The sequence below is a fragment of the Rissa tridactyla genome, chromosome Z, assembly GCF_028500815.1.
Source record: "Rissa tridactyla isolate bRisTri1 chromosome Z, bRisTri1.patW.cur.20221130, whole genome shotgun sequence".
Taxonomy (NCBI): Eukaryota; Metazoa; Chordata; class Aves; order Charadriiformes; family Laridae; genus Rissa; species Rissa tridactyla.
Window position 1 is genome coordinate 61,620,337 of NC_071497.1, and position 26,052 is coordinate 61,646,388.

The 26,052-nt window shown below is 38.4% G+C and overlaps 1 protein-coding gene across 6 annotated transcripts in view; it reads right to left on the reverse strand.

Annotated features, from left to right (window-relative positions):
* The window catches only part of LHFPL2 (LHFPL tetraspan subfamily member 2), a 123,256-nt gene that overhangs the window by 41,029 nt on the left and 56,175 nt on the right, over nt 1–26,052 (reverse strand). For 4 of the 6 annotated variants that reach the window (XM_054185132.1, XM_054185130.1, XM_054185129.1 and 1 more), the window contains one exon: nt 18,356–18,408. The gene's annotated coding sequence lies outside the window, so the exon portion shown is untranslated. Of the gene's footprint in view, nt 1–12,866; nt 13,033–18,355; nt 18,409–26,052 lie in introns of those variants that run through there. The other 2 variants (XM_054185135.1, XM_054185134.1) reach the window with 2 other exon arrangements.

Here is a 26,052-nt window from a genome sequence, read left to right on the forward strand (position 1 = left end):
CAATACTTTAAATTGCCTCCTTCAATAGCTAGGATAAGAACATTTTACCAGATAAAGAAAGCAGAAGATGCAGGTCCAGTTCACAGGTACTTAAAGGACAGACTATCCAAGTCATCATACAATTCTGTAGGGGCGTATTTGACCTTGGTCTACCAGTATAATCATAATATGGACCACTGAACCACAAAAACTTCCACTGCAAGATCTCCTATCTCAAAAAGATCCTGCATTAACCTTTAGAAAACCTGTGATAAACATTTTACAATCTTTAAGCAAAGATGTCAGTTCTTTGTAATCATGTACCTTTTCCTCCAAAGAAAAGCTCTGTTAGCTCTGTTAGCTGCTGGCTAACCTGATCTTTTCCAAAACTCATCACATGAGTGTTCTCAGGTTGGAGCAACTACAGAAGCTCATCCTGTCACTCAGCCTGCCCATCCTGTTGGTCGTTCTTCCCCTTCGTTTTTGAGATCCATAACAGCTATGAATAAAAGAAGCAAATGTCTCCAGTTTGGCTCGCATTGGAAGAACAAAGGAAAATGATGACAAACTGATGAGGAAGACAAAACAAATTGAGAAAATGTGCTATGCTTTATCTGAAGATGGAAGAAAGCATGGTGAAAACAGAGAAGCATGCAAGTTGATAAAATAATGAAATATAAAGATATTAATGGCCTGGAAAAGATCATGCAGAAAGCTCATGTATATGTGAGACGTAATCACCTAACCCCACTAAAACAAATGTTCTTTTTTTTTTTTTCCTTTTTTATTAAAAAAAGATCCTCATTGTGATTCCATGTTTGGGAAGTACAATCTCACAGAATAATGCTCTGCATAATCGTTTTTCTTCTGCGCAAATATTTACATTGTATTAGTGGAAGAGTAACCCATACTCTTCCCTCCCTGGATTAAAGCATCACCACCAAGTTACACAAGAAGTCATGGCTAACTTGAAACAGCTGCTAAGCCACTTGTATCTCTGTTGCTTTGTAATACCCAATAACTCCGAAGGATGATATCTTACATCTGCTTTTTTTCTCTTCTACATCAAAGTCTTAACAGATAGCTTGTAAGTGAAGTTGTCATAGAAGCTAGGTCTCGAGGAGAGGCACAGAAAGCCATCCTGTGGTCGCTGCAGATGTTCCCCTCTGTACGTTTTACTAATCGCTGCCTGCTGAGTTTTAACATTCTTGGAGCCACAGTTTCCAGATGTCTCCTCCAAAATTAATACAAACAACCAGGAAGTTTACAGAAGTGAGACGATCTAAAAATTTCTCTTTCCTCACAATTTCTTCCCTGCAGCCTCTGATATCCACGGAGGAATTGTACACAACACCACGGATTCGCTGCCCTAACACAAACACACACAACAACAGCATACCCAATAAAGGTGTTGCAGAAGACCCCCATATCATAAATCACCACTTTCATGTACCAGAGACAGCCCTTGGTGCTCACCAGCAGCAATCAAACCACTGGGCTCCACTGCCTCTTCCTAGTCACAAGCATTCTGTTCATACGTATCAGCGTGCCAAAATGGGGAGCTCAGGCTGACGTTAATGCCCACCCCCTCAGAGACATTATCCAGAAGTCTGACAGCACAAGATGAGATACAGAACTCAACACGCTAAAATTTAATGGTAATTCACCCCAACATACACTTGATCAGCATTCTTCTGGCCATCCTATCCTACACCGCCCTCGAGCAAAGGCATCTACTTTATTTTCCAAAGAAGTCCTTTGAACGCAGAAGAGAAACTAAGATATATTATTCACATATCCAAACTTTCAAATCATGTTTCATTATAAAATGAAACTCTGCCAAGTCCCTTTATCAAATTCATCAAATATTTTCCTGTTTCTCTGGAAGAATGAATGCAGCCACCCTATTATTTTAAAAAAAATAAAATCAAACAAAACAGATTGTAACAAGAAATCCAGCTTCAGTGATTACTGCATTTTATTCAAGGACTCAAATTGCTTCCAGCCAGCAACCCACAACAACGACCTCTGAGTATGGATGCAGGCATTTATTTTTCGGTGACAATTTTATGAAGATGTACACACACAAAACAGGTCCCATACAGCCAGTATTTACAGCCTCCCTTGCCTCCTGCCAGAAATTTTTCTTCTTCTTTAAACAAAAAACTACTGCTTTTCCTAATGGAATGAACATTTCTAAAGCCCCGGAAATCTAGCTGCAATTAGGCAATATAAATCAAACCACTGTAATGAAGCACACAGATGACCCAGTTTAACCAACATAGCAGGAAGGTTTTTTTGGAAGTATTTCTAGCAATTTTTAGCATTAGCATACAATATATTTTTGTCTGTCAAGACAGCTATTCTCCCTTCCCGCAAAAAAAAAAAAATAAAGAAAAAGAAACTAACCCAAAAATACGTAAGATCAAACAAAAACTACTTGTGCACTACAGCTAAAAGTCATAGTCTATACAGAAAACAGAAATCATTCAAACTTTCCTCTAAGAGCCAGCATCACAAGAGTTAAGAATAATCACTTCAAACACAGACAAGATTTCCAAGATCTTGACCTAATATCAGTGAACAAGGGCACAACTAGGGCTTTCAGCTGAAATGGGGAACAGATATTTTGCTGTTGGCTGTTTCAGAGCAAACAAATCTGACTCTTGTTTGCACCAGCAATTCCATTCTTGTAAAAGCCTGTGGTACACACCTATGAAAAATATTGATTTTATAAAGTTTCAGGTTTTAAGAAAGTTCATGGAAAATTCTTCATCAGCTTGGTATGAGCCAGCATCAGCTGGTAAATGGCAAGTTGAAACAATTGCAAACTGTTCTGGATAATACTTCATGCAAGTTAAAACGAGATTCGATGAAAGCACATTTCAGAACAGCCCTGGCCCAATATCCTTTTCTAAACAAGCATCATGTACTTCCTATTGACCAACATTCAAACCGTTGCTATAGGAGCTTATCCATCAGCCTCCCACCTGCTCAGCACCTCTCCATTCTCCTTCCGTTTTTGAGCTAAAAGTCATCTTTAAAATGTGAGGGGGGTAGCAATAAGACATAAAACCTGAGACAAGAGACTGTGCCAAGAGCTACTGGTTTTTTATTAATCCCGGGATGAGATTAATTAACAACAAACAAACCCATCACTCACTTTCAGGAAGAACCTCTTCTAACTTACAGATCAAGCTTCACTGTCCCCTCTCCAGTCCTACACCACCACAGAACAAAAGCTGTTGCTCTCACTAAAGTCACAATAGTACCTTCTTTTTTAGAGAAAGAATTACATAGTCCCTCAGACCTAAAATTAATGTTTGAATACTAATTATTTTTTGTAACATGTAAATGTCAGCTTATAACAGAACAATGAAGAACTGCATGAAGCAACTCTGCATTTCAAAGGTGTCAGCTATGGGTAAACAAAATACTGTGCTAGAATACTGCACTGACAGAAGCTACATAATTTATAGTTTCTACAACACTGCAAACTCCAGAGGATATTCCTACCATGGCTGAAAAGAACCAGAAGTTAAGCAACACTGAATGCTTTTCTCTGAATACCGCTGCAGGAAGGCTTTCCACTCAGAAAATAAAACGCTGGAATCTGCTCGATGCAGTAGTATTCAATATGCTGCACACAACCTCCAAAACGTCTGTGTGATTTAGAGTCCCTAGGCTGGTTTTTATTTTCGCTTCTGCAAAACCATAGTTCCCCTTAGCCTTTTGCACTTTAGAAAGGACAAATCACCTACTGAGGACTGCTTTGGACAAAAAGATGAGCTCACTCTTCGACCAAAGGGGCACAATTCAATTTACTTTTAAAGGAGCAAGCAGGCAATTCTGTCCAGCTATAGCTAACAGTAGTACTTGGTAACACTAATGCTAACATTTGAAAATTAAAGATTATGATAATGATCTGGGACAATGCCTCTTATTTTGTTAAAATTATAAAGACAGCATGTTAATCAGCATAGCTGCCACCAACCCTTATTGTGCAACTGTAAGCCATCATGCGCAAGTCAGCAAAATGCTTTAGCAACTGGAAAACTCAGTCTAGACCTTTATCAAAAGAGGATCAGAATAATAAGATCACAAAGACTTGTGCATGCATTTAATTAAAATAATATGTTCTTTACTACAGTATGTACTTCATCACACTTCAGCAAACATCGAACAAAATCCATTCCATCACTGTTTAAATAACTTTTCCATGGCAAATAACATCTATTCTGTTATCATAAATTTAGATCAAATGATAAACATTTTACTCAACAGACTTTGTTCTAGACTATGCCACAGAAACATTAGCCTGTTAAGGCATTTAGAGTCAGATTTGAGTTTGACTAGCTCTTTTTCTTCTTCCTCAAATCACAGAATTTAAACAAATGAAGTTGTATGCTGTAAACTACACAAAACTATTTAGAAATTAAAAAGCAGGAGAACTGGAGCAGTCCACAATTCAACAGGTTTTTCCATGTAAATACACTTACGTCCCAAAGAAGAACACTGCTTTTGTTCCAAAAATAATGAGGGCAATGACAAAAGGTCCAATGTTTCATCTACAGTTTTCTATCTCTGCTTTCATCTTCTCCAGGGCTTCTAAAACATCTGAGGCTAATATTTGCTAGATTTCTCTCTGGGCCTCTTTTAACCCTGTGATTTATAGACTCTAGAGGTGAAAAAATGCCTCAAATATAATGAAGTGAAAGAAATAAAACTACTTAATAATGTTCTAGTAACAACCTCGTTGCAGGCTTTTTGAAAAAACATGCCAAATTCTGTGAAGTTCTAGAACAGCCTTTTAGGATGAGGTGTGTCTCAACATACACTGCATTGTTAAGGGTGTAGCCACTACTCACTGAAGCCAAGCAGAGTTTTTCACCTACCTTCAGTGGACTCTGGACAGAGGTGCACCAGCGTTGCTACAGATACGGAGATAAACGTCATAGGAATAGCTCTTGAAAAAGCCACAGCTGTTTCTCACTTCAAGCATTAAATCCAGGTGGATCATGTAACGACTCTTACAGTTGTGCTGATTATTCCAAGTTTGGACACAGCCAACATTTTAAAAATGCCTAAAAAACCTGGGTGGATTAGGCCACCCCGGTTGGAAAATCTGACTCAAGACATAACTTCATATAATTCTTGCTGATTTAGGCATGCTGCAAATTGCTGGACCTTTACAATAGATGCTGCATCATTGCACCCTTTGCCAGTTAGGAAAAAACACACAAACAGCTAAGAATATGGAATTGATCTACAGATTAAACACAAGTGGAAAATGGACTCATTTTCTCTTCATCTAAGAGTCTGCTATTCTGACTCTCGTTTCTCATGGACAAGAATGGAAATAATCATGTAAATATCGAACGCCCAGTTTTATGGACCTATTTTGAAAGGTGATTCTTTTATTAAATACATGATATTTTACCATACACTAGCTTCCAAAGAATTAAATTGTAAAGATCTGTGTCACATTACTTAATACCCTATGTTTAACCACTATAAAGTCAAACTTATATTGTCCCTTAGTGAAGGATGGGTATAATTACTTAAATCAATACTTGTAATTTCATCAGCTGGCACAGAAAACAAAGTTCCATCGTCAAAATATCACTGCACAGTTGCCAGTGATATTCCTTTTTATTAGCATGGATAACACCACAAAAATATGCTGGTAGGTGAATCTACAAGCATGATCCTGTAAAGAAATGTGCCAATACCAATCGAAACTAAGGCAGCTTAGATGATTTCCAGTTCTTGTGATTTTATAATGAGTCATATCTGGTGTCTTCCTTGAGTCATACATATAGGAACCTCAGCAGTGCTGCTCATAATTACATTTTACAATTTTGTTACTATGGTGAGGGGGTAAGGAATCTGCCTTTTTACATATATGCATCCAGACATGAAGCATGAAGGTGACACCCTTGGTCACATGCCAGACTGCTGGGTATCACATATTGTTGCACAAAAAGCAAGAGGTTGTTACAAAAGTGCTTTTCATCTGGTACTGATAATTTCTTAGCGACAGTGCACTAAGATCCACGTACATGAATTCCAGCATGTCTTCTTTGTTGTGTATTTTCACTAATGAGAGAACTCACGTTTTTTTTCTTTCAGAGAAAAACAAGTATTTATTTATTGGACAGCTTACAATAGCAATGGTATGACATTCCACCCACAAATAAGCTAGAACAAGTGAAAAAACCTGCAAGCTAAATTTGCCACCTCTGTTTTTTTCCTTTTATCAACCAAATATATTTAATAAGTAGTATCAGTAAGAAAACAACATTGGTCTCTGTCTCTGTCGTTAAAAACTGTTAATTCTGTTGTATGATTTCAAGACCAAATGCTATTCAAGATGCAAGTGGTCATGCAAGAATCAACATTATCTACATAGGAAGGGAAGAGGGAAAGAATATCAGTGCTTGCAATACAAACATACTTACACATTTTACAATTCAGCTCCTCTGAATATCCTCAAAACTGTTACTAAGTTTTTGAGAAGCAACTGCCGCAAACAAATTGCCTTTCAATGTTCAGATAAACCTCTGTAAATCCTAACCATTGTCTGAAGCATATACTGCTATTCCAGCCATGACCAAAACAGGTTAAATCGGCAGAGGAACAAGAAAAGAAAAAAACCTTGTCCTCATTTCCAACACTGAAAGTACTAAAACTTTCTCTCAGCTTGCATCCAGCAGGAAGCAATTCTGCTTCCACAATGGATTAAGTAGATTAACTAATAGATCAAATTTTATTGTCATATAATAAAGAAAGCCAAAAAGACCCCTAAGTAAACTCTCTCCACATGACAGATTCAAGCAAGCACAAGTTTAAGGGCTCCACAGAGCCGAATGCACTAAAGGAAACATAAAACCAAGGATGAGCTTCTAGAGTATGCTGTTATTTGCTAAAATAAGTTAGATCGTGCTCAAGCTGCTGTTCTTACAAACGTCCCCATCTGGCCTCAGCAAACAGGGGAGAGAAGTGATGCAATTTTCATGGCACCTGCATCCTCAAAGCCAGACACTCATCACCTAGGTGTCAGACAGCCCTTACACAAGTCTTCTCAAATTATTGCTTCCCACCAAGACCTGAAACTGGCTCCCTTTAACATCTGTTAATCTAATTGGTTCCTAGGAGCCTGTAACAATTAAACCTGTTGTTGCAAGAAGCACAGGGAAAGGGGATTTTACATACCCACAGCTGGGCTGTTAGCAGAACAAATGGACTGCATCTGACTCAGGCTCTCACCAAAACCCAGTTATTAAGCTGTGAGAACAAGCCCTAAATGAACCTGATGGCCTCTGCAACTGGGCTGAGCTCAAAGCCCTTATCATTACCAGCCGCTCCGCCACAACAGCAATCGTAAGGATGGGGGCAAAGGCTTCCCAATTTCTGTAGTCAGTAAATTTAACAATCCTGGAGGAAGGTACTACTATAATCATGGCAAACATGAAGCGAATCACTCATTCAAAGTGAAAATAGAATTTTTGCATGATACATTACAAAGTCGGCAATTTTTAGTTCACCTGTGTTAAGAAGGAAAAAACCAATCAAAATCCCTGTTTAGATTAAAAATATTTTTACAATAAGGGAAGTATTGCAACAGCTGAGCAAACTCAGCTTTTTACTTATGCGAAATACTTCAGCAGATTTAAATTAGAAGTAACTTTCTTTTTTCCAGAAGGAAAAGTGAAAATGGAACAAAGTGATAGCCAGCTCAGTATCGGTCCCAGTCCCATTTCTACAGACACTTAACAGATGTCCGTCACTCTCTGTAGTTACAGGAGATTCTCACCTTCAGGAGGAGTTCTCGTACATCTAAACGATGTGCATAAGAGTTTGCAGAGCAGGAGCTGTAATATCTTCTCTATCATCAGCATCCAGCATAAGGAGAGAAACTAACACTTCATCATAAGTTTTGTAGTTCTTCAAGCCCAAACATCTCACAGCCTGAGAAAGAAAGCAAGCCCTGCAGTTTTCTTCCAGTGTGCCAGATTAATGTCTCATACAGCTAATTTCTCATCCTCTCTGCAGTCTAGTTTTAAAACATCTTAATGAAACACTTTTTGAAGTATTTCTGCTTTGTGCTCTCTTCTATGCTTTCTATACCAGTACTATGCTACCTAAGCAGCTGGGCACAATGCTGTACTGAGGTGATACCACCACAACCCTTGGAAGTTCCTCAGAAGCTCTTGCAATATAGATTACGTGCCTCACACTTGGACACCTGAGAGTTCGCTAGCTCCCATCCTAGGAACAACAAGTGTTACTTACTTTATGGGAGCCAGGGAATTAATAGCTTTCAACCTTTGTTTCATTAAGAACTCTCTAGCCACTGGCTTTTATTTTTTTGACTGTTTTGTTTGCTGTTCATCCCTTTCTTAATCTACTTCTCTTAATTTTCACCAACCTTTGTGAAATTCCACAAAGTCAACTTTCAAAACAGAAATGTTTCTAACAGATAAGTTGAGACTTTGCTACTCATAAGTGAATGCAGAAACTTTTCCCTTTTCCAGAGTATCATTGAAGAAGGCCTATGTATCTGGAAATGTGCGTCTCACCTCCCGCCTTTTTTTTTCCTTTCTGGATGTTTCCTTAGACCATGACAATTACGGACACCTATCTCTACATTCCTTAACGTTAGTCAAATATTCATCAGATGAATAATTCCTTTTCTCTGATGACTGCAGAACCCTTCAAATGTGTATTAATGACGTTTTATAATCATTCTGAATAAAACTCAGCATTAGAAAGTTGCTCATGGTACACAGAGCCATTTGATGCTCCAACAGGTAAAACTGTTAAAAGTGTGACAATTTAACCAGGTTTCTTTTAAGGCTACTCAAATACCTAGAAGCACCCAAGACTCCTGACAGGCTTTCTGTAGGTACGAAATTCTGAGCTTTGCCTCCAGACACATTTGAAAACAGCACTAAGGGTCTGTTCACATCTTTGGACTCAGAAATAGCTTTTAAGTTACAGTCTTGCTAGACCATCATCTCATGAAATGCCATTTTACATCATTTCTGGTTAATAAGACTGATCCTCTCTAGTACCTTCAGTGCTTTCAGAAGTTACTCTATTTCCTCTGAACTTTTATTAACTTATTTACCTCACTTTCATTTCTGCTCTGCCTAGGGTGAACTCTTCCATAGCACAGCCAAGTTGGAACAGAGAAGGATCGTGATTCACCATGAACATCTTCTTTCCCCTGGCACAGTATATGTATGTGCAGTGGTTTGTTAGAGTGACAGGTGAGCTGCTACAGGCACAGCGGTGAATGCAGACCACTGCCAGAGTATCAGAATATAGGACAGACGTGAATACAAACAAGCTACATTTAGACCTAGAACAAAATAGCAACCTTTCAGACTGTCACAAAACATGTTAAATATTATGATTTTGCACTGCTAATCCTAATTCCCATCTCACTGTTGTTAGTTGAGTACCATCCTAAAAAAGAAGTGGTGAATTTTTTAAATAATTTGCTGAAACATAGCACAAATTAGTGTGCTGTTACTGTTCACTGATTTCCTTTAATAAGAAGGAACTGTACACACAGACTGGTGATTAAAAGAAGTAAAAGTAAACGGGATAAGGACTTTCCAAGCAAGAGTCATGGCATTTGGTAAATTCTCTTTTGATTTAAATATTGCACGTGTAGACTAAGCAGCATCCCCTCTGTATTTCACAAGCATTATTATGCTAGCAGTACCTCTGAGGTGAAGTCCCTCCAGCTGTCAGAAAAAGTAATCAAAAAAATAATCAGTTACAAAGAAAACCAGCTTGACAACCAGCCATCAGAGGATGGACTGGTGAGATGCCAGGGAGGCACACCTAGAAAATGCTTTAATTGCATTAAATATAATGTTGTCTTGACATACGTCCATGCAGGACTACTTTATTATCATACTCCTAACGGATTTGACAGTTTCGGAAAGGGATATGAATGGTATCCAATTTCTAGAGAGAAATATGCTCAACGCAATCTGGAAAACTAGTTGGATTTCAAGGGATGTTTTCAACCTCCCTAGTATAGAATTTCTTTTTATTCTTCTCAGCCTCAATTTTTCCAATACACGAAAAAAATAATTATCTGCAAGGAAGGATTTTTTCCTCATTTAATAAAATTTACAAATCTTTAGAGACTATAAACTTTTTCATTTTCTACTGCACTAAATTTTATCCCCAAAAGAATCTTTATAAAAATATTTATCTTCCTGTGTTATTTGTCTAAGAGGTGGATTTAAAAAAGATCCGGTAAAGGACAATTGCAGCCTTCTACCAAGTAGAAAAAACTATTTTGCTTTGGTGGGTAAAAAAAAAGATAAAAAGTGACATAAAAACTGCAAAATGACAGCCTACATTTGGTATAGCAATTTTTTTCAATTACAGCAGTATGCAGTATTACCAGGAATAATAACTATATTTCATCAGAATACCATTCTTATATTTCAGAACAATAAGATACTAATTTTAAAGACATTTTTCATGGGCATCCTGAAGCATTTTAAGAGGCATGTATAGCCTAAAACGACATTTACCTTTGGGTCAGATATGTTACCTCACCTCCTCCCATCCATTCCTCCTATTTACTCCATTGCACTGAAAGTCAGTAATATTCTCTCCCTGTTGTTTACTCTTTGTCCTAAATCCTTTTCCATTACCTTGCACGGTGCTGTGATTACCGGGCTGAGGGAAGCACTGCCCCTATGCAGAACTGCAGCAGCACGATCAGACCGCAGGCCTTGAGGGTCAGGGATTCCTGACTACATGTAGCAGCAGCTGTTGTGATTAAGTCACATCTCTATTGATCTCATGCTGTTTTAAAAATCAGTGAAGTAGGGATTTTGGTGGTTCCCTGGTATTTGTAAAAAGTTCAGCTAGTAACATTTGCTCACCAGGCACCCCAGTTCTCAGTTCATAACTCTCACTGAATGCTTTTTCCATGGTCTGAGTGCATAAATTGTTGGCGGAAAAAAAACAACATTGTTTTCTTATGCTTCAATTCCACAATGTATTTAGACATATGGGTTTGGACAGCCATCAACAGGTTACTTGCAAGCTTGCTTAGAGGCCCTAATACCTCCCTCCTTTTAATAGCTTTGGAAAGTAATCTAACAGCTCCCTCCAACAGCTTAAGCTAGAGAGGGCCAGAAGGATATAAGAGAATAATTCCTCTGTGGGACATAGAGAAAAAGGGTAGGTCAGCCTCAAGAAATGAAAAAGGAACTATTTCTTTCAAGCAGTTCAGTTCTACTTGGACATAAAGTACTTGGCTCCACCATTGAGGTCCGTGCACTGCTCTGCTTTCTCCGTATGTAACCCTAATCACAGGGTAGAAAGCAGGTTTTAACGATAATATTGGTCATTCCTGACAATCAGTCCTTCTCAATTTATATAGATTTCCTCTTTCATTGACAGATTCTTTTTAAGAATAGCTCTTTTACTGGACTTTATGATAGCCCCGTTTCTAAGAAATCATTTGCATGCACTAGCATGCACTAGCATGCAAATCTGCTTAATTTCAGACACATCTAGAGCGCGCAACTCACAGATCCCATACTTTTGAAGTAAGTCAGTGTGCTTTAGTATGTTGTAGAAAGAAGGGGGGCAAAAATAAAGGTAAAACACAGTCTATTTAGCACATCTGAAAATGAGCTCAAGCTCTTTTTAGTTCCAGCAGCTGCCTATAATGGAAAAAATGAAGATTGGCTGTTGCCAGAAAAGTGGGCAGTAAGAAATAACAGATGTGAAGTTTCAAGCAACATCATTGGCTAGGTCAGTTATACAGACGGCTTCAGAGCCGGGGTCCCCATTGGGCTGCAGAGTTCTCAGAGGCACGCTTGCTTTTTGAGCTGCTGAACTGTTCCCCTTGCTTAGCTGAATTTACTCAGCGACCTCACCCATGAATGCAATCGACAGGAAATATTCACATCCTTGCAAGCATGTGTGGGCTGTGTGTAAAAACTCCTAGATTAAAGTTAGTCACTACATTTTCCAAAATGATTTTAACATATCACTTCTCTTCCTCCACCCTGCTCACCCCTCTTTATTTCATGGACACTTAGGGCGAGTGGGAAGAAAAGACACGTTCTTCAACACAAAATCTTATTACATGAGGCTCACAAAGTAAGATCAAAGAAACCAATCTAATCTGGTGCATACATTTTTAAGAGAAAGGGCAGTGGGTGCAAAATGCCCTTCCAAGAGTCAACTCCAATTACAGAAGCCATTTTCAAAGAAGAATGAAGTTTCTTGACAGAGCTTAAAGGCAAAATTATGAATACAAGTAGTCTGCAGAATATATCACATCAAGAGCAACTTCTGTCAGCTCAATTTGCAAGATTAAGTGGACTTCAATTTAAATTAAAACTAAATACAATCAAAACTATATTTAGGCATCAGAAATATCCCTTGAAATTGTAATGTGGATCACAAAGATGATTGCTACTTCAGAAAAACCAATTATAAAACTATATTACAAAAGATAAACTATATTACAAAAGAATATGCTGCTGCATATTCTTCCAGTGAAGAATATGCAGCAGCAGCAACTAACAAGAGCAGAATTGAAGCCGGGCTGTCACATGCATTGCAAGCCATTCTTCTGCTACATTCAAAATGTGGTTGTAAAATGCAGCTCTTAATAAGCCTAGGTTTTCATGCTATGTCTCATCTGGTGTATTTATTACCTGCTGCTGAAAGAAACAGTACTACTCCCCCCACCTACTTCCAGCTGCTTATTCCCTCTTTGTCTCTTGTGTTACATCTAGTAGTTTCTCAGCCAGGCCACGCCAGCGTAGTCATCTCATGTAGTTTTCCTTCCCAGGCAGTTAGGGTTTTTTATTGAATTAGCTGCTTACCTTGAACTCACCTTGGGGCTGGGGGCTGATGTGAGAGAGGGGAAGAACAGGCTGAAGCAGTACTGCCGCTTTTGGCATCAGCCTGCAGTTGCGCAAGACCAGATGCAACATTAAACCATGCTCTGAATAGTACTACCAGCTTTCTTCTTGCAGAAGGAATATTCAAGTGTCTCCAGGATTCCACGGCACACAGTGAGTCCCTGAGAGTTAATACCACAGTACAAGAGAAACTCTGCAAGTGAAAATAGTAATGCTACAGCAACTGAAGGACCCCACAGGCACCAAAGCACAGTGAGATGAACTGATGTGTAATATCTGGACAAAAAGCCTTGCAATCTAAACAGACAAAAAGAGTAAGAAATGAATTAACTTTCCTAACATCACTTAGCAGGTTAATAACAGAGGCAGAAATTGAATGCAAGAGTCAGGACAGGCAGCTCTATCCGCTTTGCCACACTCCTTCTTGTGGCTGCAATTGCTATTTACTCACTGCTTGTGGCGTGGCATCTCTATGACAAGAACTGCACTAGGTTCCAGAAACAACAAAATTAAAATTAGCCATTGTATTTGTTGCTCCATAAGCAAATTATCAGTTCAGTGTGGTTTACAGCATCTGCAAGTTCCCACTGCCTTCCCAAGGAAAGAACTCCAAACCTTAATATACTCCTAACTCAGTAACTCATCCTCTTTCCCCTCTGACGATAAGACAGAAGGAAAGAAAGCGAAAAAATGTCCACTGCTATTTTAATTTCTGTTAAATGGAAGCGGGATGTAATTTTAGATTAGTGCTTAAAAACACCTTCAAGTTCTCCAAAGAAGAAGTAAACAAAGATAAATTATCTGAAAAAGGAAAAAAAAAAAGGGCAAAGCACAGACACAGAAAAGAGATTGCTTATAGGGAAAAGCAGTATCTATAGAAAAGAAATCTATAACTTCCTATTTACTCTACCTGTTAAAAAACAAAACAAAACAATAAAGCCAGAAACACTGGTGACAGCTCTGTTTTCGGCTTCCAGAGGCAAAAACCCCGCCCTGTCTGTGTGCTGTTATGTACATAGTACAAAACTGTACTGATATAAACAAAACCATATATCCCAAACAAAACATAAAACCCAAATGTCAACTCCCTGTCAACATATGTATTCTGCTGTGACCTACATAGGATTAACACACAGGGACCTTTTAGTCACCTCAGAACTATTAACAATTTTTCTACTTTGGGCTTAATCAGAAACCTAGAACCTAATTCCCGAAGTCAGAAAGCACTGCCACGAGGCAAAGTTCAGCACATACATAAGATGACAGCTAGAACACCTTAAGCAAACCAAGTCTTTCCTTTCTCTGCTGGTTATCATGACATGAGGAAAGACCCTCGGAAAGGACTCTGCTTGCTTTCCTTCACCTTGGTTTCTCCCAGTTGTTCCAAAAGCCAGATGCACAACCCTCATTCTCCAGTGCCAACCGGGACTTTATGCAGGAAAGCTAGGTAAGTATCATTATCTGAAAAGGAACTGGACTGGCTGGTCAAAACATTTAGTTTCATGTAGCACAAAAGAGTATTTGCCACATCAGCTGGCAGGTTCCAGAGTATCTGGGATGCCAAAAGTCCATGGTCCAAGAACTGCACCTATGTGTCAACCTGTGCCAAAAATACTTCTAAGTGGCTGGTCAAACTTCAGCTATTAAAAGACAGGATCAAACCTCCAAATCTTCAGAGACTATCAACCATCAGAGTCCCCAGGCTAACATTCCCCAACCATATTAAACACCTGCTGCCTTCCAGAGACATCCAACAGGGGCATCCATTGTAGCACCTGACCTTTGATGAGGCATCTCGCTGGAGCACGGATCACCGTTAGCTGTGACAAGTGGGTCCTGGAAGTAGCTTAGCACCCCTGCGCTAAGCAGCCAATTCTTGATTAATATTATTTTCACATATAATAATTGGTGCTTTGTTGCCTAATACAATTTCGGAGTCTATCTTTCAAGTTTATCAGAAAAGGCACTACAAGCCCATATCCTACTCATATTGCAACAAAAGGAGCATACACACAAGTCAGGGAGTATGTGAATGCTCTTATAATTAAATTGTAACCTTGGAGAGAAAAAGAAGAGGAAAGAGTAAGCAAAATACCGAAGATTTCATTAAGAGCTTATCAGAAGGTAATTTTATCCTTTAAATTTTTATCTCAGTTGTTTATTTCTTACTTCCAGTTACTATTTTATTAATTATTTATTGCAACTGAATTGAAGATTTTTATGGAATTAAGTGCTTACCTATTTTCAAATGTTTCCCCAAGACAACTTATGTAATGCTTAAGAAGAAAACTCAGACAACTGGGTGTTTGCTGTGCTCATTAGCACTTAGAGAAAGTATTATTATTTACATATTTCATTATGAGGGGAAAGTTATATTTTCAATTTTCTTTCGACATATTAGATCACACAGAGCTAATCTTATTAACTGTGCGATTTTACCATCACCGCTATACTTGAGCCTCTACATTGGCTTCCCACCTACTGCTGCTGACAGTTGCTCAAGTCGTTGTTTAAGTTAGCTTCCCATTCTTAATGCATGTGCTAGTGTTTTTGTTATGTTGCTAAGCATTACAGGTCTGCCCTCCTAACTGATCCAAGGCACGTTACTATAAAATAGGCCATATTATCTTTAACACTACCCAAGAAGCAATTTTAAATTAAAAAGAAGTCTCTTTAATTATTAACTAGCAGCTTCTTAAAGAGCATCAAACTTGAAAGAATGAATACCTATATTTGTTGTTAGATAAACCTATGTAAGCTGTGTGTGACGTACCAATGTCAGACAGAGTACCATGCAGTACATAGTTCAGTTGTCAGTCCTAGCAACTGCTGTGAAAGTCTGGTATGGTATCTCACTATAATCTGTAATATGACCAAAGTTCCAGTTCAGCAAAAGCCAGTGCTTCATCTTTTTCCTTGTTCAACAAAACTCTTAAACACGTCTTCAGTTTCTAAACAAATAGCATTTTAACTGTATTTCAATAGCCCTTATGCATATCTTCTGATTCTCCGGTAAATCAGGGCCTCGTATCAGAGCATCCCACCAGAACAGCCACCATATTAATCAGAAAATAACAAGTATCAGCACTCTGTAAAGAAGGAAATTATTTCAGTTTGAAGTCATGCAATTAAATGTAAAAAAAACTAGAAGTTGCTTCACATGAATTAAATTGTTTATAAAACTACTTTTAAACATGCTTGAGTCACCAACAAGCAGCAGTCATAAGCAAGTTTTAGAGTTACTTTTAAAAACACTGAGTATATTTTCTTTAAATTTCCCTTAACCAATACGTATGTTTAGGTTGACAGAAGGACAGTTTTTATATTCAGAATTTTTGGGACAAGTGACTTCTGAACACCAGGCATATGGTATTATCAGACCTTATACGTGAAGAGGCACAGACCAGAATCGTCCATCGTAGACTTGTAAAGACACTTGACAATGGTTTTAGCTTTTTGTGGGATCACATGGAGTACTATCTGTTGAGTTAACACATCCGTTTCAATTAGTGGCACACTTGCGTGTTGTAGAACACTTGACTTCTTATACAATGTGTCACACTAGCACATAGGTAAATTAAGCCACATAAATCCATATACATGTAGATATCTCAGCAAGTAAAACCCTGGCTGATGAGGTTCAATGTACTCTGAATTCCTTCTTGCACAGTTCTTCGTGATCCTGAAATTCAGTGTGCCTCCTATTAAATCTAGACTTGAGGGCAAAGACAAAAGATGGATTTTTCTATGGGAACTTATATGTTGTTTGGGTCTTTCTCGTATGCACCATGACGAAAAATATCCCAGATAACTGAACACATTCAAAGTGGGCAAAGACCTGTAACATTTATTCTAGAGTACTAAATGAACTAATTTAAATACCAGAAATCATACCGCTTATTTTTGAGGACTCTTGAATGCCCTGGCAAGCTCTTACAGAGGTAGGAAAGAACAAGTTTCATTCTTACCAAGGAGGAGGAATAAGGTGGATGGAAAGTGCCTTGGAACTATCAATTAATTCTACTTGTGTACTGATGACACCATAAATACAGCAGTGTAGTCCTGAGAATTTTCAGCAATGGAGGATGGGGGCACAGGGGTAGATAAACAGTAGGCAAAAGGGAACTATAAAAAAATAATCAATTGACAAATTCACTTATTTGCTTTTCCTGGTAAAATACAAGCAGAAATAGAAAGGAGAACTACATGGAGGTAAATATTCTAAACTGATAAATTCCTTCAAAGTTTTAACTAAATGGCATTTCTAAAAATTAAGAACTATACAAACATCATTTTCATAGGTCATTAAAGCAAAAAAGAAGACAAAAACAAGGCAAGAGTTTGTCACTGTATTGCATTTGGTTCTTGGTCACCAAAGTCAACAGTAAATACAACCAAATGCATGGCTTCTAAAAGCTTAACATTTGCTGCCAACAGCACTGAAAATAAACAAGATCCCATAAATACAAAATATTTCACATACACTGTCTCTGGAAACCAGAGAAACAGAAATATTACAGTAGTCCAAATAACTATCTCTTGACAAGAAAACACGGTCGCTTTTTGAAAGCAGTAGTTATTACTAGTATTAGTAGTAGAAAGTTTTAAGTATTATTATTACTACTCTTACTACTATTAAGTGCAATGAACAGCTGGTGAGTTTATCTCTGCATTTGTGAGGCTGTCTTTGCCAGCCTACACCTACAGCTAGGGAAGTGCAAATAATAAATTTATAAATGCATTACTAAACAAAACTCACTTTAAAAAGTATTTGAAATTTTTACAGTTCTTCCTTAGATCCTTTCTGCATTCTTCTGTAGTCGCAGCAAGTAGATAATTGGCACATCAGATGCAAAGAATCAGCAATGAGCAGGGTGTAAGGGATCAACCAAATAATCTGTCTTTACAAAGGACACGACAGTTCGCAGAGGGGGAGTGAAGAACCATAGACATAAGCTTTGGGGTTTAAAGAAAGAAAAACTTCAGCTTGCAGTAATTTATTAACTTACCTTAGGTTTGCATGTGTTCTAGAATGGTATCTGATTTTGTAATTGCTTAATGTATACATTGGTGTGATTCTGAGAAGTCTGGATTCAGGCATCATTCATTTAATACAATGGATCACAGGATATGTTACTGCTTCAACAAGTATAGATGGAACTATTCTGCTTGAAATACTTTAAGTTCAGTATTTTCTAAATCAAGGTGGTGGTGGGAAGGAGGTTTCACTTATGATACGCAGTCACTGAGACTACCTCCTCTTCACCTTCTTAAAATCTCTGCTTAAAAAAGTCAGATGAATTCTCTGAACAGGAACTCGGTACTCAGAAGAAAATATTCAAAAGGCATAACCTTCTGCACATCTTCCATTCCTCAAACAGCAGTCAAACTTCAGAGTCAGACAGCATGTGAAAATACCAGATAATATAATCTAAATTTCATTTACTCACCACTGTTCCAAGTCCTTAGGTCTTGGTCAACCACTTCAGACGTCTGGCAATACCTAGAGAAATAATTGATGTAAAATGTAAGAAAGGTACAGAGCCAAAAACATTAAAACAATATTTACTATTAGTATTGGTGGCTGGAATGGTACAACTCTGCTTGTAAGAGATTATATGCACATGGGTAACATTTCACTACCAGGACACTTCTGCTTTGCTAGAAATGCAGCATTCTAGACATCACTCCAACCACCAAGGAGCTAAGAAAAATAAGTACATGTGAAGGAGTAACACACAAACCACTAAGCATGCACAAAATTGCATCTTTTTCTCTTCCTCTGTTTTACTAACAAAGTGTGCCAAGATGTGAAAATACATTTAAAATTATTTGTATATTCTATTCTGATTTATAACAACACTTTAAAATCAGGTATGACTTAGGAAGAACTTCAAAAGTTCCTAAACCACTGGAATAAAAACCTAAACTATGCAGCACGTTCACCCCACAAGCTTATGAAACGCACCTCCAAACACCTTCCACCATCCCACACATGCATTTCATAGAACTCATCAAAGACGAACATTAAGTCCTGTACCTGAGATGGGCTAATCCCTTTGACAGGCTGGCACTGACTACCCTCTGAGATGTAGCTGGGGGCCTGGGCAAACAGAGGGATAAACATGACCCAGCAGTTAGCCCTGGCAGCGACGAAGGCCAAGCATATCCTGGGGAATATTTACAGGCGAAGCTCCTGCTAATAAGTGATTATTTGCCCTTAGCCAACTTGAGGAACACACATCTAGAATGCCACATCAAGTTTTGGATCCCAAATACCAAAAAGTAATATAATAAGGTGATAAAGGTCAGGTAAGACTGATTCAGTGATGCTGAACTACAGGATTTCCCAGAATAATAACAAATTCTACATTTTTATACATACATCAGGACAGGATATATGAAGAACCTCTCCTTATATAAAAAAAGAAAGTCCCTCAAGACTCCAACGAAAAGAGATAATTTGGCATTGGTGAAGATGGTTTAACAACAGAAAAATTGGTGCAGAACTCCTAATAAAGCGTGCTGCCAAGGACAGAGGAAAACATATTGGGAGCACTGGAAAGCCAAGCACGACTTAAAATGGCCTCTGAATTCCTGGCACATAGATTATTCCTCCAGAAGAAAAAAACAACAGACTGGGCTAAGTAGCTTGTGATTACTCCAGCTTTTCTCTTCTGCCTCAAAAGCAGTTAACATGACCGTGAAAATACAGCAGTGTTAGCAGAGACAGAGACAATGCTTCATGAACAAAAATGGCCAAATTGTTTTCTTTTAGACTCAAGCACCCAAAAATCCACGATCAATTTTAAGTATGTAAAAATGATGGATTGCTTGGACAATTACAATTAAGTGGTGCTTTTAAGGAAAATTTCCTTGCCTGGAGTTTGGGCCCTCTAAGAAAGAGAAGCAGTACGGGCAGGGTGAGACAGGATCAGCCCAACGAGGAGGCTGTAGAAAAGCCTTCTCTCACAGATCCAACCACCCACCAAAGGCACAGCAATGCTCTTCCTTACCCACACACAACAAATAAAAAAAAAAAAGAATGGAAAGCAAGTATAATATTAAAAAGAAAGGCTCTTTTTTGTCACCCCATTTGTGATGAAGCTAACAAGAAACTCCACATGCCTTCCACTGCCCCATCACCACACAGGCAGAGTGCACTTTCCTTATACCACAGATGGCCAAAATGAAACCCAAATCCTCCCAAACAAATCAGAATGAGAAAAACACATGTATGCTCGCTCTCTCTTTCTCACAGACTTTGCAATAGCTCAGATGGATTTCTACAACAGTTGGCAAAAATACATAAAATCCATTTTTTTCCCTTCTACTCAACTGGCAGTAAATTTTGCAGCAGCAATACACACACCCTGCCCCAGGAAAAAAAAAAAAAAAAAAAGGAAAAAAAAGACAGGAGAGAGAGAGAAGAAAACATTACATTCTTCATTTTTAGCTCCATTTTCATTTGCAAGGGAGAAATGCTTTAGCATAGTTCGGGGAGAAAGAGTCTCCATACCAAGCAGAGTCATTGATTTAAACTTTTATTTACAGTCAACAGGAGAAGCAAATAGGTTGGACACTGTTAAGAGAACACAGTTGGTTTGATAACATCCCCTTGTCACATACCCTGGCTTTGTACACAACAGGAATTCGGTATACTTAGGCTCCCCAGCAAAAATAAAATAAAAAAAGGACACAGATATATCCGCTGTATCTTAAAACATCCTTTTCAAGTAGCTTTTTCTTCAGATATACTACTGTGCGATACTTCCATGTATTATATAACAACAAGTATCCAAATCAAAGAAATATTTACTTACTTCAGGAAGGTTTCTATGACCAGTTATGTCACTATGAATAGAAATAATGCATTCAATGCCTTCTTTGTCTTTTGCTATCAACGCAGAACAGTATAAAATAAAAAACCCTGTACTATTTCATAGGCGTCAATAAGGCTACATTCAGAAACAACAGCAAAACAAAAAGGGGAAAGTATTTTCTTTAGGGATACACTGCTAGCAGGTTAAAAAAAACACCTCTAAATTCATTACAACGCTAAACACCATAGGGAACTAACAGCTTGAGATATACAATAAATTTTTTTTAATATTTTTTCTGAGGCTGATTATTCTCCGTTTCTCACAAATGTACAAAAGAAAAAAAAAATTCCAGTTTTGCTTTTTGCATTATCTACTTAATTTTTTTAATCTACATGATCATGCTACATACATATCTGTATGTATGTAATTTAAAGCAAATTCCAAAGAGCTTACCATATATAGCAACGTAATTTGCAAGCTATTTCAATGAGAACAAAAAAAGTCTCACTTTTTTACACTACAAAAAATATTTCACCCAAATGCACCTGCCCTGAAGTTTACACCTAATAAAAGCCAGATGTACTTCTAATACACTGCTGATCCCTGCTCTTAATGCCTCTTTTCCCACTGCACCACCTTAACCAAGAACGAGGTACAGCATAGTTTTACACATCATTAAAATGTTTAAACCAAATATTACATTTTTATAATCCTAGGAATTCCCACAAAACTAAACAGGGTAAATACAGAAGCATTAAGTGACCTGCACTGTGAATGAAAGATCCCTCTTAGCCTGTTACCTAATGCAATAAGCACCCGAGTGATAAGTGAATCAAACTACCACATTTGTTTAACTAACTGAAGCAAAAGATACGCAAATTTATTTTTAGTAACATTATTCTCTAAAATGAATTTTGTCTTCTATGCATTTACCTATGCATAAAACTTTATTTGAAGTTAGTAATACGAAACATCAGCCAGGAGCCCGATCCCACATTCACTGAAATCAGTGGGAGCTCTTATCTTTAGCGTTACCCATCACGGCAAAAGGGCATAAATTGTTTACTTTGAAGGCTGTAAATGCACTTAACAAGATCACTTTACATCATGCTTCTTGAGTCACATCGCTGTGTCACAGGGAAGGTAAAGCAAAAAGGCACGTCACCCTCCCATGGCAGCACCATGAGTTACACCACAGCCAGTGGTTTGGTCTTGCTCTATACAGCCCACTACCTCCACCAGCCCAAGGCAGCCAAACCCAGTAGCTTTACAGCAGTATCTCCAGCAAGAACATCCACAGTCACTAAAAATGTTCCTCGGCTCCATTCTGGCCATAAAGCTGCTGTAGGTGGCTGCAGCTTGGCCACCACTGAGAGGGACCTGACAAGAAGTGACTCAGAAAGCAGCTTTACCCCAGGCCAGCACTGCTCAGCTACCTGCTGCCTGCACGTGGATGGTCAATCCCGGGGCAACAGGCACACCAGTAACACGGCTCCAGCGCTGCTGGTCTGATGGCCCCAGGCTGGGCTGAAACAGGCTCCTGGACCCAGGCAGGAGTGCAGGCAGGATCCAGGGAGGCCGAGGTCCCTTGGTGCCCCAGGGTCCCTGATGGCCCTGACCCGGGTTGCTGATTCAATGCTCTAACCAGCAGCATGGTCCTCAGCAATCAGCTAGAATCACTTGGCAAGCTCAGGCTATTCTTCCTAAATGTCAGCTGCCTTAATAAATAAAAATTTCTGGTGAGTATTATTAGCATCTGAATAATTGCGCCCAGATTACCACACTGTGGCCTGCAAAACGATAAGTTTACAAATAAAGCCGTCTGCTGGCAGAAGTGGAACAGAACGACTCCAAAAGAGACAGCTCAGTTATCTTTTCCTGAAGGCCTGGGAGATGGCAACTGTGGAGTTTTGCTAAGGCATAAGCCATTAATGCACTACTTTATTTAATTGGTAGACAGCCTGAGCCTGTTGCAGAAGACTCTAGAGCATTCCTATCACAACAGTCTGGGAAAAAAGACATGTTATCTCCCTCTCTCTCTCACACACACACACACACAACACACACACTCTTCAAACCAGCAGCTGCGGGGTTTGTTTTGTTTTCAGTCCAACACTTACTTCTCAGGCCAAAGTTATAGTCAAGAGTATCATCCTGGTGACACAAGCTGTGACTATTACAAATCAATGAAACAATCAGTAAAATGTCCAAGTTGCCTTACAGAATTCCTGTGTTTTCCAGTACTGCTGCACCACAACTAAATTAGGAACCTGTTTGTTTTGTGGTTTCAAACTAAAGAAAAAGCTGCCTTAGGCACAATCCTCCCCTCCCCCACAAACAAAAGCAGACTTGTTTTAACATTCAACTTCCTTTATATTTAAGACAAGATATCTAACAAAGCAACCAAATACAGAACTAGGGACTGACTTACTAAGACACAAACAAGCTGTTAAGAGTCCTAAAAATACAATTTCAAACTCTATGATGTCAGGAAAACAACATTGTTTACCTTGAGGATATATTCTATATTGGACTAATTTCCATGCCTTCTTCACAGCTTTCATCTTCATAGATGCAATAAATAAATACATATAAAAAGCAGCTTATCAAATTAAAAGCACCCACAGGTACTACTTGTGTCCATCCACCAGTGAAAAGCTGCTTTTTAATCATGGAACACTCCAGTGATTCATGCAGTGATTCTGCTAAGTGACAAAATCTAAAGCTTAGGCCATTCAATTTGACCTCAAAGCAAAGTTCCTTCTACTGAAAATAGTCTGTCTGAACACTGTCTAACCAATAGGCCTATCGTGCACTCAAGACCTTAATTCAAAGCTAAAACTACTGCTTAGCGCACATCAACTTCTTTATTTTCACCTCTTCTCCAGCTCAAGTCTCAGAACTGATCTTCAGTCTTGTAAAAAAACAAAACCAAAACCCAACTTAAAGAAAAACTAAATAGAGTTGAGAACCTGAGCAACATTCCATGCGTCTTTCTTGAGTGTTTCAGTAAAATAATGTTATGGAAATGAAAAGTCTTACTAAAGTCTTATTTGCCCAGTTTTTCCTGCTCCTGCAGAAACAGACTTCTACAGACCTCTGAAAGTCCTGAGCCATCTCCACCCAGCCTGCTTTTTCAACAGGAGCCCACAAGCCCACAAAGAGGTACTCCTTTGATGCTAATCCAAGGAAGGGGAAATGAGCTAGCCACTGCTTGGTAAGAGTTAAAAATTGTACTCGGTTTGCAGATGGAAGAATTAGCTAGCCCCGGGGATGGTGGGAATTGAACAGCAACTAAGAAATATGTTAACTGTGGTTTTGTTTACCACAAAGCAGCTTTCCTTTGCCTTTTTAATTTTTGTCATTTTAAGCTTTCTCTGGAGTCAATTTGCTTAAATACTGCTAGAGAGACGATCTTCTTTTCAGAAAATGTCCTGGTAATACAAAAAATAAAACGTCTGGGTTTAGCGTTTCCCGAAGCCAGTAAATATACTCTTTGAAGACTGGCACCGCACACACTTTGTAAGAAGTTCTAATTATTCTTTAAATTCCTCTAAAAAATCTTTAAATTATTCTTTAAAATACATTTCTCAGTAAAACTGAGTTATAACTTCTTGACAAGTTATGAGCTCCTAGTGATAACATTTTATTTTCCCCGAGATTTCTACTATTCTTTTAACCACCTAAAAGAAGATTGTGAAAGATTGTCTCCACATATAGATGTACACACAATGAGGAGAATCACATCTAAAAAGGGCTCCTGATTCAGAGGGCAAAAAGATAATCTCAGTTTCTGGTTTTCTTTTCCCTTTCAGGATTATTACAAATTAATTCTTTAAAAAGACATACTGATTGTTACCTTTAGCATTTCCTATACAAAGGTACTTGTAAGGTTGAACTGGAGGGCAGGGGGGTTGGACTAGATGATCTCCAGAGGACCTTTCCAACCCCCTACCATTCTGTGAGTGCCATGGGCCAATTTCAGACTCAAGTAACGGACTTGCAGAATAATCCATGAAGGATTCAATTCAAATAGGAATGGCTGGTAGGGAGAAGGCTACCCGACTTTTTTCCCAGCTGAGGGTAACACTGACTGTTGTCTTCAATGGCTACTTCCAACATGTATAATTGTAACTACAAATAATTGAATATAAATTGTAGTTAGACATGTTTCCCTTGAATATGCATTCTTGGGCTTCCTTCTTGCTTATCTTCTATCACTAATTAATCTTTACATTCACAGAGGTAGGTATTCAATGTGCAAGAAAGTTTATGGTAATTGTAAGATCACCCCCTAAAATTCTTTACTGAAACTCATGAGAGGGTGTATACCTGACCCAAACTTTTAAGTTTGATGCAAGAACTTTTAAAATTCTTTGATGTCTTTAAGTTTCATCAACTACTTGCTTTCCTCATGTTTCCAACTGAGAAACTGAGATGGTGATATGAATCAGTTCACTTAACTTGGGCTCGGTTTATAACTTTTTAAAAAAACCACTGTACTTTCTCATTAAACAATGATTTTCTAAATTAAAGCAATGAATTAGGAAAAAGAAATTAATTATTTACAGTTCAGATGGCATTCTCCACCGGATTCACAGAGTTCTAAAGTTTACTGGTAGCTTGAATCCTATGGAATGATTATTTAATATGCATACGTCGTTCTGAGAAGAGGAAGACCTTCAGAAGCATCTCATAACTGATCTTGAGCCTGTTGAGCAATACCTCCAACAAGATATGGGGGTAATGAATGCCAGTATAATCTTAGAATATATCAAAAAAGTTATCATCAGCCCAGAGGACACTGAGGTCTTACTTTGAACACTATAAAGAATTCTTATCATCCGTAAGCGAGGGGCAGGTGTTCCTAATCCAAGTTGGATTAGGAACACAGAAGGAATACGGCACTGATCAAGGGTAGAGACCTAAGAAAATATATTGTGTTGCCTTCTTTAGCCTAACAAAATGGTGACAAAAATGAAGTATAATTGTTTCCCACAGTTACTGTAAGCAGCTAATCAGCAAGGAGAAAGAAGAGGTATTTACATTAAAAGCCAACACTGCAGCAGGAACAAAATAACTGTGAATTGACTGTGAATACACCTAAGATGCACATTAAGAAATGATTTCTAAACCATTTGAAAGAGCAAGATTCTGCAACAGCCTTTCAACAACAAAAAGCACCAGGTGCCCACCAAGCCACTCTATCACTCCTCTCCTCAGCAGGACAGGGCGGGGAGAAAACAGGATGGAAAAAAAATCTTGTGGGTCAAGACAAAGGCAGTTTAGTAAAGACAAAGGAAAAGCAAAGGCCATGTGTGGAT